Here is a 12,255-nt window from a genome sequence, read left to right as displayed (position 1 = left end):
ATGCAGCACAGGTTTATGAAAAAACTACACAATTTTCAGCAACTCATGTTGGTCGACGGTAGAGCAAGGAAATTACTTGGCGAAAAAATTAAAAAAATCCGACCTGCCGGATTCGAACCAGCGACCTAAGGATTTCTGTTGAACAACTACAGTCCTCCGCTCTACCAACTGAGCTAAGGTCGGATGCTGATGATTAAATACAAAACTATATTATTTATCTTCTTATCAAATAACTCTGTTCTCCAACTCTACTTTGTTGGGCTTTGAATGTTGACCTATCCTTATTTTTTAAGAATACAAGTACAATAAGGAGTATAAATAAACAGTAAGTCTTGTTTAAGGCGGAGTTAAGAGTATCCGTCTTAAATATTAAAACGGATTAAAAAAGGTTATTTCATAATAATAATCCATCCTATTGGTGGTCTGCAATAATAACTCCATCTTATCAATAATCCCCATTAAATCCAACTTAAGCACCATATCTTCCAAATACTACAAACAAGTGCCCGACTCAGAGGTTACCTTTAAAACATGTCCGAGGCACAACATATAAAATATCTGGGACGGGATTACTAATGTCACATTCATACTTATGGCTTGCATCTCGCCATAAGTACGGATGGGAACATCAATCCCGACGATCATACCGCAACTAGAGGGCTTGTAGCTCACCTCTAGTATCCGATAGGACCACGACTCTCACAACCGAATAATACAAGACATTATCTAGAATACGACCCCTCCCAAGTAACTATTTATAATAAATATTTCATATATGTATTATATTAATAAATATTCTACTTCATAATTTAACATGTCGGTTAAATAAAATATAACAAGCGATAATGAATAATTTACGTTATGTGAAATTTGCGAAATAGAATGTGAAATCCAAAAAGTGAAGCATACCAAGTCCAATCAAGTAAACTACACAAATCCAACTAATTCAATATAACTAGCCCAATAAATAAAACCAAAGGAACCGAACAAGTAAAACCAATTGAGCCCAACATTTAGGACGAAAAGAGCCCAATAATTTGGACTATAAGAGCCCAACAAATAAAACCGATTGAATCCAACAATTAAAGCCTAATATATAAAAGAACGATATTTACGAGTCATGTTATATAAAACACGAGACGGAAATTAATAATTAAAAACAACCATATTTGATTCCAAACAAGTTACCAAGCACGACTCAAGGAACTATTTGGCAGCCACATACACGACTTCACAACCAACCTTACACGGCCTCAAACTCGTGACTAGCTAGGCCACTGCCAAGCTACTGCCAAGCCATCAGACTCTCCCAAAAGCAAGCCCTGAGCAGCCCCGACACAGCCACCACTCAACTACCCACAACCACCCTTCACACCACTTCATGTTTGAAGAGTTAAGAACGATTAACATCTAAGAGGGGAGGGGTGAATTAGGTGTACCTTTTTAAAATTTATATCCTTAACTTGGTTAATTAATTAACTTAAGATAAGAATATTGAAGTACAAGGCTTGAAAAACTTAATTGAATGAAGTTCACGAGAAGGTACAGCAGTTCTATGTCACATTATAGGTGACTGTGACACAAAACTTGATTAGATACATGCGAGAAATAGCAAAGTGGAGGAACGTAAAAGTAAATGAACAAACAAATGACATTTTAAAAATTGGTTCAGCTTCTACTTCGAGGCCTACGTCCAACCGTTATTTTATTGCTTGTTTAGAAATTTACTCAAACTTACTAAACCCCTTACGTACATTGAAAATAACTCGCCAACCTACTCCGGTTGCACTTAAACTTAAAGCTACTCCGCTTCAAGAGTTTATGGGTTATATCTCAAGGTGTTACAGAATCTTAAATCTCAAAAGTTCACTAAATGAACATGGAGATTACAATGAAGATCTAACACGAGAATCATGGAACAAACTCATTATGTCACAGTACAACGAACTGATACTTGGAGGTTTTACAACTTTTTCGAAAAACAATTTGAAGACATTAAAATCAGAAAAACGTTTTGCAAACACTTGAAGAACAAAGCTTTAAATGCACAAATGATTTGCAAGGTTTTTACAATAAATGCTTTGGAAGTCTTAAGAAATAAATGTGACTAAGACACTCTATTTATAGTGGATTTAGTCTTAGATAAGTACAACTTAGAAAGATTAAATCCAATATTAAAATGATAGCTTTGAGTGATGGTAAGTGTTCGACTATAGGCTTGGGGCTTAAGAAATCAGAAAACTTAAGCTACTACACTCAACATGTGACATTTTACCAAAATGGCAAAAAACTTTTCTTACTTTAGAAGTTTGACAAGTCTTCTTTGCCATTTTAGTAAAAGGTGTTTGCACAAATCTAGAGGCTTAGTCAAGTGGGCTTGTGACTCCAAAGTTTCAGATTATTTTCAAGCTTTTGAAAATTCAAATGTTTAAGGTTTGAAGTTTTGCAAAGTTTTAACACTTAAAACATTTTGGTCGAAATTCCTTCTCCGTATGATAGTACCAGAAACCACAGTACAACGTGCTGTTGCATGGTTTTGCCATTACTTGACTTAAATGAGAATGTTGCATTTACTCTTACATTTTCGACTAAGACTTAGAAAATATTATTGTCTTGACTTTCTTGATTAGCTTGATCATCTTGAATCATTGTTGAAAGCCCATTTGATTGCTTCAGTCACTAATCATTTCAACTAAGAACAAACAATCAAATAGCAAAGGGACTTGGCATCATCAACACAATGTGTTCTAACAAATTCCCTCTTTGATGATGACAAGTCCAAACATGTGTGATATTCCTCCTTAGCCCATGGTTAGTCGGTCTTTGATTATTTTAACATAAACAAAATATATAAACATGATCAAGGTAGTCGAAAGGTGCAACATGCTTGGCTTAGGTAAAACTTCTAATCATGGAAGTTAAGACATAATTAAGGTGGACGTTAGCCTAAGAGTTAGAAGATCACACATAAGCATGGTTAATTACTTCCCCCTCTTGACATCATCAAGGGAGGATAAAATATGTCCAAAAGTTGAGCAACACGATTTAAACACACACAAATAGTTCAAGCAAGATAAAAAACAAACATCCTAAAGTGCAAAATAGTCTTTAAAACAACAAAGAGCCGAAGTTCAATAAGAGATAGACGGGTTAGGAAGGCATGAGCTTAGGAGGAGGAATTCGGCTTGTTAGCCTCAAGACGTTCAAGTAGATCTTTATTCATAGTGCGAAGATCACCCACCTCATCCCGTAACTTGCCATGTTCCTTGACCAACCGATTGACAATTCCAAGAAGTTCATCCAACTTTGCTAGCACCACACCCAATTCAACAGTAGACCCCACTGTAGAACCCGACTGATTTTTCCTTTCCAATTTCCCATTCTTAATCTCCAAGTTCATCCGAGAAAGAAGACCCGATGTCATTTCATCACTCAATTTTTCAATTGCGGGGCTTCCCTTCAACACTAACCCCTCCCTCATAAAGATAATAGAGAGCCACATACCATAAGGGACTATGACATTTTTGTCGAAGTTGCCGCTTTGAAATTCAGTGGACATCTCATGAATTCGGTGAAACATAAGGCGAGGAAGGTTTATGGGTTAGTGTTTGACAATGTGATGAATAAGGAGCATATAAAGGAGAGAGCATCTCCCACGGCTATTGTTGCTAGGGACAAGGTTGCGGAAAATAAGGTCAAAGATGAACCTAATGGGTGCGGTTAGTTCGAGGGTATAGATGTTGGTTGGGCCATTGTCATCATGAGGTCGAAGAACCTTCATGACTTGGGTAGAGGTGACCTCGTCAACTTCACCCCAATCATGTTTGGGAAAGGAGGTAAGCCCGACATCACATACGTCCAGATAGGCAGCAAGTTGGTCGATTGTAAGGACAAAGGGTTTCTGATTTATGTAGGCAGAAAGAGTTCCAGATGCAACATCTACCTTGACTGTTGCATAGAATTGGATGATTTCGGACAAGTACATGGGACTATATTTGTCCAACAAATTCACCCAACCCTGTGCATACATAGCGTCTTTGAAGTATTTGAAAGCAAGAGAGGTGTCATACCAAGATTTCTTATAACGCCTTCCACTGTGGAAGCAACAGATAAGCATACCGTGGCATAGCTTGAGAATCTCATCCGGAAGATCGAGAGAATTAAGATGGTTGAGGACGTCATTTTTGAATGATTCGCCAAAAGGAGAAATGACAAGGTCCATGCATGTGTTGAGTGGAACCTTCTCCTCAATAATCTCATTCTCATCTATACTTGGCAAATCCCGATGATAACGAGGCCGTTTGGGTGCCTTGGTCCTTGAACTGGATCCTCTTTTCCTTTGAGTGACTTTGGGTTTAATGTATTTCTGAGTTGGAGAACCTCTTTTGAGAACCTTTGTTTTGGGGACATTTTAAGAGAGTGGAAAGGGAAAGGGTGTTGACGGTTTGGGAATTTGAAAAAGGTGAGGGTTGGTTATTGTTTAGTGGGTAATAGGGAGTTTTAGTGTGGGAACATGGAAATAAATGAGGGGTTGGTGTAGTTAACAAGGTGAGTGGACGGTTGAGTGTTGAGAGAGTGAGGTTAGGGTGTAGACTTTGGGTATGATGGGACTTAAAATGATTTTTGTAGGCTCAATGCAAAAGATAGCTCAAGTGCACAAGGACATTTATTGATTTTATGTTGTTCGACATTTGCATGCATTCAACCATATTAGCTAACATTACTTACATGTAAATTCTTCCTCTAATCAATCATTGGAAAAAGTGATTTAATTTAGCGATATGTCACCTAATAAACCAATTTCCGACCGAAGTCTTTCGAATTGTTCTCTTTCTAACGGTTTTGTAAAAATGTCCGCAATTTGATTTTCCGTTTTACAAAAGTTTAGACATATATTACCTTTTTCAACTTGATCACGTAAAAAATGATGTCGTATGTCGATGTGTTTAGTTCGTGAGTGTTGTATAGGATTCTTTGATATATTAATCGCACTAGTATTGTCACAAAATATAGAGGTAGTCTCGAAAGTAAGGCCATAATCATGCAATTGTTGACGTACCCAAAAAATTTGTGCACAACATAGAGCGACACTCACATATTCACTTTCGGCCGTGAACAATGCAACGGTGTTTTGCTTCTTAGAAGCCCATGAAATGAGACACAGTCCTAGGAAAGTAGCAATGCCCGAAGTACTTTTCCTACAAATGTATCTCCGGCATAATCGGCATCCGAAAAATCTACAAGATCAAGTTCGTAGTGAGTTGGATACCAAAGATATAGCCCTTGTGTTCCAATCAAATACCTAAAAATCCGTTTGACGGCTTTGAAGTGTGATTCCTTAAGATTTGCTTGGAAACGGGCACAAACACACACGCTAAATTGTATGTCGGGTCGACTAGCGGTTAAGTAAAGTAAGGAACCGATCATACCTCGATAAATCTTTTCACTAATGCTCTTACCATTTTCGTCCTTATCAAGCTTGATTTTAGGCACCATTGGTGTAGGCATAGGATTAGAATCAGTCAACCCAAACTTACTTAACATTTCTTTCAAGTACTTTTGTTGATGAATCATAGTTTCATTTTCACATTGTTTGATTTGAATACCAAGAAAGAATCCAAGTTCTTCCATCATACTCATTTCAAATTCGGAAGTCATTAAATCAGAAAAGTACTTATAAAGAACATTGTTAGTTGCTCCAAAAATAATGTCATCCGACATATACTTGCACAAGCAACAGTTCATCTCCTTGTGACTTGATAAACAACGTTTTATCCACGGACCCACGTAAGAAACCATTTTCCAATAGAAACTTTGAAAGCCTATCATACCAGGCCCTAAGAGCCTGTTTTAAACCATAAAGTGCTTTATCAAGTTTAAAAACGTGGTTAGGAAACTCGTTGTTCATAAAACCCGGAGGTTGTTCAACAAACACTTCTTCATCAAGGTATCCATTTAAGAATGCGGTTTTGACATCCATTTGAAAAAGCTTTATACCTTGAAAGGACGCAAAAGCTACAAGAATTCGTATGGCTTCAAGCCTAGCTACCGGTGCAAAGTTTTCATCATAATCAATTCCCTCTTGTTGGTTAAAACCTTGCACCACTAGTCTAGCTTTATTCCTTACGATTTCTCTGACATCATCTAGCTTATTGCGAAAGACCCACCGTGTACCAATTACAGTACGTTGGGAGGGCCTAGGGACAAGATGTCATACCTTGTTCCTTTCGAATTGCTCCAATTCCTCTTGCATTGCTATCATCCAGTATTCATCAGTCAAGGCTACTGTGACATGGTCTGGTTTAATTTGCGAGATGAAAGCATTGTGTGCACAGAAATTTTGGAGCGATGATCTGGTTTTTATTCCAGAGGTTAGGTCACTGGTTAGATTTGATAAAGGATGTGAGCTTTGGTGCTTCCATTTTTTGGGGACGAGTGGGTTAGATGATTCGATTTGTTCGTCTGCAATAGTAGAGGGGACTGTTGCATGAGGATTGTTTGAAGGAGGTGATTGTGGTTCGTTTATGATTATGTTGGGCTGTTCTTCACCATCCTTGTTCCCCCTGGATGAGGTAGCATCATCTTGTGTAGGAGGACGATTAGTTCCCCCTGAATTTTGGACATCCTCCTCATGCAACAGTGATCCATATCATGTCGGGTCATACCAAATTCAAAATCATCATCATATTCATCATCCTCATCATCAACCTGTGTGTTTGACACAAAAAGACTAGATTCGTCAAATATTACATGAACGCTTTCTTCCATTTTCATAGTCCTTTTGTTATAAACCTTATAGGCTTTACTATGATCGGAATAACCAACAAAAACTCTTTCATCACTACGAGCATCAAATTTGCCAAGGTTGTTTTTTCCATTATTGTGCACAAAGCATTTACTACCAAAGCATTTTAAATGTGAAAGATTAGGTTTTCTTCCTCGTAGTAGTTCATAGGGAGTTTTCTCAATGATTTTTCTAATCATGACACAGTTGTAAATATAACAAGATGTGTTTACAACTTCGGCCCAAAAATTCTTAGGAACTTTAGAGCTAATGAGCATGGTCCTAGCCATATTTTCAAGAGTTCGATTCATTCGTTCCACAACCCTATTTTGTTGTGGGGTTCTTGCGGCCGAAAAGTTATGACTAACACCATACTCATTACAATAGGACTCAAATGACAAATTCTCAAACTCGGTTCCATGGTCGGATCTCAATGAGACAAGTTTATAACCAAATTTGTTTTGAACCTTTTTGACCCTAATTAAGAACTCATCAAATGTTTGATCCTTAGAACTTAAGAAAAGACGCCAAAAAAATCTTGTGAAGTCATCTACAATGACACAAATATAGCGACTTCCACTTCTACTCACAATGCGCATGGGACCACATAAATCAATATGAATGAGCTCATGAGGTAAGGAAGTGCTAACAACCTTTTTGGATTTAAAAGAGCATTTAACTTGTTTTCCTTTCACACAATCATCACAAAGTGATTTAAATTCAAACTTAATGTTAGGAATGTGTGGACAAGGCCCTCGGGAACTGCGTCCGCGGGATCCACACCAGGCATAATCGACTCGAGGTTCTTTCGAATCGAATTAAGACCAATTAGAGTCGCCACCAAGTTTTTTGGGAACTTGGAACCGTTCAAGTCAACTTTACACCTTTCATCGAAAAGCATAAAGCCAATCGACTACGAGTGATTAAAGATAAAGACTTGTACCCTATATCACTCGATTTGAATGACTCTCGTAATCCAATGGTATTTAGACGGATCCACAAACCATAGATCTTGAGTAAGGGGTGAGGGTACGTGTTGGGAAGCCCATAAGGACACCCAACCCCGCCCGTCAATAACGGCCTCTACTAAGTCAAGTATGGATTTCAAACAAGGTCATAGCTACTACGATGTATGATATGCAAACGTTGTTTTAACCCTATCATGTGACAACAATTTCTATGTCGTTTTAGATGCAACTAAACTAACTTTGTCAAAGTTGTAATTTAGCATGTGGGTTGATTGAGCTAGCAACATTCAAACGAAACAAACAAGGCTTAGGGGGAATGGGGGAGCCGTTGGGATCTACCTATTACAAACCAGGCATTTCATGCCGACACAACAACAAATTAAAGATACAACTCGATCTAAATACAAGTGTTACATACAAAACAATACGCGACAACACACACGGCCGTTTGGCCTAGAAAACCGTGCACATGAGGGGTGGCCCACGGCTCACATGACCCACGGCCTTGGGTCACTCCTCGTAATGCGTGCTCGCGCTTAATCTCGTCGAATTAGACATAGGGCTACGCACCAAAGCATGCATTAGCATAAACCGGGCCATGTTGCTTTAGACAACATGCGGTTTACTACGCTTCTACAAGCATTGGGAACAACCGTCTAACCAAACAAGACCAAGGTTTTTGAAGAGGTTTTGACTCGAAAAAGAAGTAAAACAAACTCGAAAATTACAACTCGATAAACAAACGATAAATTACAAGCTAACAAACGACAAAGAACAAAAGGTATAAAACAAGCGAGACAAAGAAAGACGTGGCCCACCCCACGGCCTAAAGCCACGGCCCAAACCAACAGTAAAAAAGGCCAACCTAGTTCCTAAGTTAGATTCATTGGTTAGATCGAATGATTGCGAAAAGGGATAGGAAACAAGTTAGAGAACGAGTTAAAAACGATGTTGATTGATTGTCGCATGAGGGTGCATTCTACACGGCCTAAAGGGTCTAATTAGGTCAAATTCGCTAATTAATTTAACTCATCGAGTGTTAATAAGAAGGTGCTAATCACGCACTCTTATACTAGCGAGAAATTAGGTGAAAGAGAGAGATGCATTCAATTATTTACAGAGTCGTCGATTGATTTTATAACTTTACGTCGAAGCCACCTATCGTGTCTAATTAGATTATTAAATTAATTTAAAGTCATCTAAATACGTCATAGGTTAACAATCAGAGGTTAAACTAACATACAACGGGTCCTAGGGTATGTCGATGTGGCCGAAACAATAAGGGGGTCGAAAGCGACGAAAGTTAGACCACTTGTTTTATTTATGCCCTACCTTGAACACGAGGATATGTAAATGAGACGGGGGTGTACGACCGACAGAAGGAGCGGTTTCTTTTCCCATCTCAAGTCAACGCGGGTGTTCATGGTGGTACTTTAACTCATACTCGGACTAACTAGTTTCATAGTTAATTTAAAACAATCGATAAACAAACGAAAAAACAAACAAAAAAAGACAATAAAAAACGAGCATAAAACAAACGAAATAAAAGGGAGAAGAGGATGATTTGATGCACCCTCAACCTACATGTATCGTTGACACCGTCTTGGGTCGTAATCGATGGTAGATTTTATCTCGAGAGGCCGTCGTCGACGAAGAATAAAGCAAACACGCGTTTTGGAAAGTTTCTGGACAGCGATTTTAAAACAGTGATATCTCCCTCGTTTCACGACGAAAATTCGATTCGAAAGATGTTTTGGAAACTAGAAAGAGAGGAGAACAAGAATCTTAAAGCAACCCCTGCTCGTTTTGGGTTATTGAGCACGAAAAACGAGCACAAACAGAACTGGACAGACAAGAAGAAACCGCGAAAACAGAGTGTTATTTCACTCTGTTTTTCGAGGGATTTCGTGTACTCTCAAGGGCAATTTGGCTCGTAATTCTTTTTCTAATGTGTAGATGGATGTTATGTGGTTAATTAGGAGCAAGAAACTCGAATTTTTATGAAGGTTTGATGGAGGAACGAAAGGGTTTTCGAGGAGGACACACAAACAGTTTCAGTTTGTGTGTCGGTTTTGTTTAGGGTTTTTGGAGGATGTTTAGGGTTTGTTTCTGAGGTTTAAAGCTTGTAGGTGATGGTAGGATGTATGGAGAACTTAGAGGAATGAATGTATGGTGAAGGGGTGGTATTTATAAGGAGTTAAAGTAGGTTAAAAGAGAGGGAGGGGCAATCGGGCTTCATCCCGTATGGCTGCTGTCCAGCCGGTTTTGGGAGGGTTTGAGAGGGGTTTTCTTGGTGATTAAGCTAGGATAATATGGGTAGGATACTAGGGTATGGGTTAGGGTTAATGGGTACGGGTCTTGGTAGTGTTTGGAGCGGGTTTTGGGCTTGGGAATTGGCACGCAAAACAGGGGGCTGCATTGGTTATGCGCGGGCTGTTGGGGGGTGTTTGGGGATGGAATTTGGGCCATGGATAGGGGGTTCGAACAAGGGTGGATGGGTAGAGGCTTAGGTTGGTTAGTGTACTCGAGATTCGTGCCAATTCGTAAAGGAAACGGGCTCAAAAACCGAGCTAAAATCGAGCTCAAAAACACATGGTTGAAACGAGTTTTCTTCGCTTTTAAAATCGATTTTTCAAATCAATTAATCCATTAAAATAAATGACTTTTCAAATCAAATATGTTCATAAAATGATTTTTCAAATCGAATATTTATTTTATTTTCAATAAAATAAACTTGGGAAAATAAAATTCAAAATAAGATAAATTAAATTGAAATCACCTTAAAAAAGACTTTAATTTAAATATCATTTAAATTAATAAAATGAACTCACTAAAAAACATTAATTTAAATATCATTTAAATTAATAAAGTACTTCATCGACGACGCCCATTCTACCTCGTAAAACGAGCTCCAAATAATGACAATGACAACTAAAGAATACATGTGTCCTATCATCATCGGGTGTTTGTCGGGTTCTCTATAAATTCCAATATCGACGGATACGGGTATCTACAGAGCCCCCACTTTGACTGAGGCTTGGACAAGGCGAAAGTCAAAGTATACCCCAGGTCCTTTTCGACCTGAGGATTCTTCGGGTCGTTTATAGTCCATTAGACTTGCGTATATAAGCTCGCTTGACCATAAGAAGAGATCATACCTGAAACTTCGTTGGGGATTAACTCTTGCTTCTGTTGCGTCGAATTATCGTCGTTGGTCATCGACCCATAAAATTGCATACATGGTGGGTTGAGCCTTATCCTTAGGCGCCTACGTATCCGTTTCTGACGGAATCAAACCTGCGTCGTAGTTCGGCAACTGCTGACACATGCCCAAAGTTTATCATCTGCTGGCGTTTGTCCAAAATTCATCATCTGTTGACATTTGCCCAAAATTTATCATCTGCTGGCACTTGTCCGAATGGGACGGGACTTTCCGAGGAGGTTGCCGCCGCTTTCATCATTTGCTTTCAGCTAAGGAATTCTTCCATTTCATACTCTTGTAATTGAATTGAATTCTTGGTGGATGTCATCCTTTACATCTTGATAATGGTCTCTGAAGCCAACGGCTTCAGAGTTCTGATTTGTGATGGCTCTAAAGTCGAAGACTTTAGAGCCCCCAGTTGAAACATATCCTGCTATATTTGAAACACAACAAAATGTACAAGCAATAATCATCACATAAGCACATTTGGATCATCGATCTTGAAATTGGATCATTTGAAAGATTAGGTCATCGACCCGAAAATTGAATTTGAAAATTTTGAAAAACTGGGCCATCGACCCGAAGTTTGAAATTCACATCACTTGGAATGTTGGGCCATCGGCCCTTCAAAAATTGAATTTGAAATTTTGAATTTCGAAAGATTGGGGTCATCGACCCGAAAAGATTCCACTACTTGGATCATCTATCCATAATTCGCAAAAAGTTTTTGAAATTTTGAAATTTTGAAATTTTTTGAAATCGAACCTTGATTTGAAATTTTTGAAATCGAACCTTGATGGGTGAGCATGAAATACGACTCAGACACTCTTGTACGACCCGTAAACCACGTGGGCGTAGCCCGCTACCGTAAAACAAAAAAGGAAAATAAAACCATGAGTGTGCACGAGTTTTAATTCGATTATTGACTTGCTGGGGGTAGAAATGTAAATTAGCCATTCTGGCGCCAAAAGATGGCAATTGGGAATCACAAGGCCATCGGACTTGAGACAGAGATATCGTATGGCATGGGCGTGCTCCCAAGGGCACATGGGAATCAAGATCACTTGGCATTGACAAGGTGGATTAAAATCACAGAGCAACAACGTTGGCTTCGCCCGACACTAAACACAGGTTGATTTTATGAAAGCACTTAGACATCACACATCACTCTTGTTGGGAACATCCTGTCACTCTTCTCCTCGCCTCCTTTCTTTTCAGCGAGTTTTCATCATTTCTTGCCACCGCCTTCTTTCTTTTCAGCGGGCTTTTACTATTTTTCTTCCACGCCTTCTTTCTTTTCA

The 12,255-nt window shown here is 38.8% G+C and overlaps 1 non-coding gene across 1 annotated transcript; it reads right to left on the bottom strand.

The window, feature by feature from the left end:
- Window positions 1-97: 97 nt before the first annotated feature.
- TRNAY-GUA (transfer RNA tyrosine (anticodon GUA)) lies at window positions 98-183 on the bottom strand. The gene is given in 2 exon segments: window positions 98-133; window positions 147-183. It is a non-coding gene; the product is annotated as a tRNA-Tyr (tRNA).
- Between the last annotated feature and the right edge of the window lie 12,072 nt (window positions 184-12,255).

Source organism: Silene latifolia, chromosome 1 (assembly GCF_048544455.1).
Source record: "Silene latifolia isolate original U9 population chromosome 1, ASM4854445v1, whole genome shotgun sequence".
Classification (NCBI taxonomy): domain Eukaryota; kingdom Viridiplantae; phylum Streptophyta; class Magnoliopsida; order Caryophyllales; family Caryophyllaceae; genus Silene; species Silene latifolia.
The sequence above is the reverse complement of the archived record's forward strand: the minus strand, read 5'-3'. Positions and strand labels throughout refer to the sequence as shown.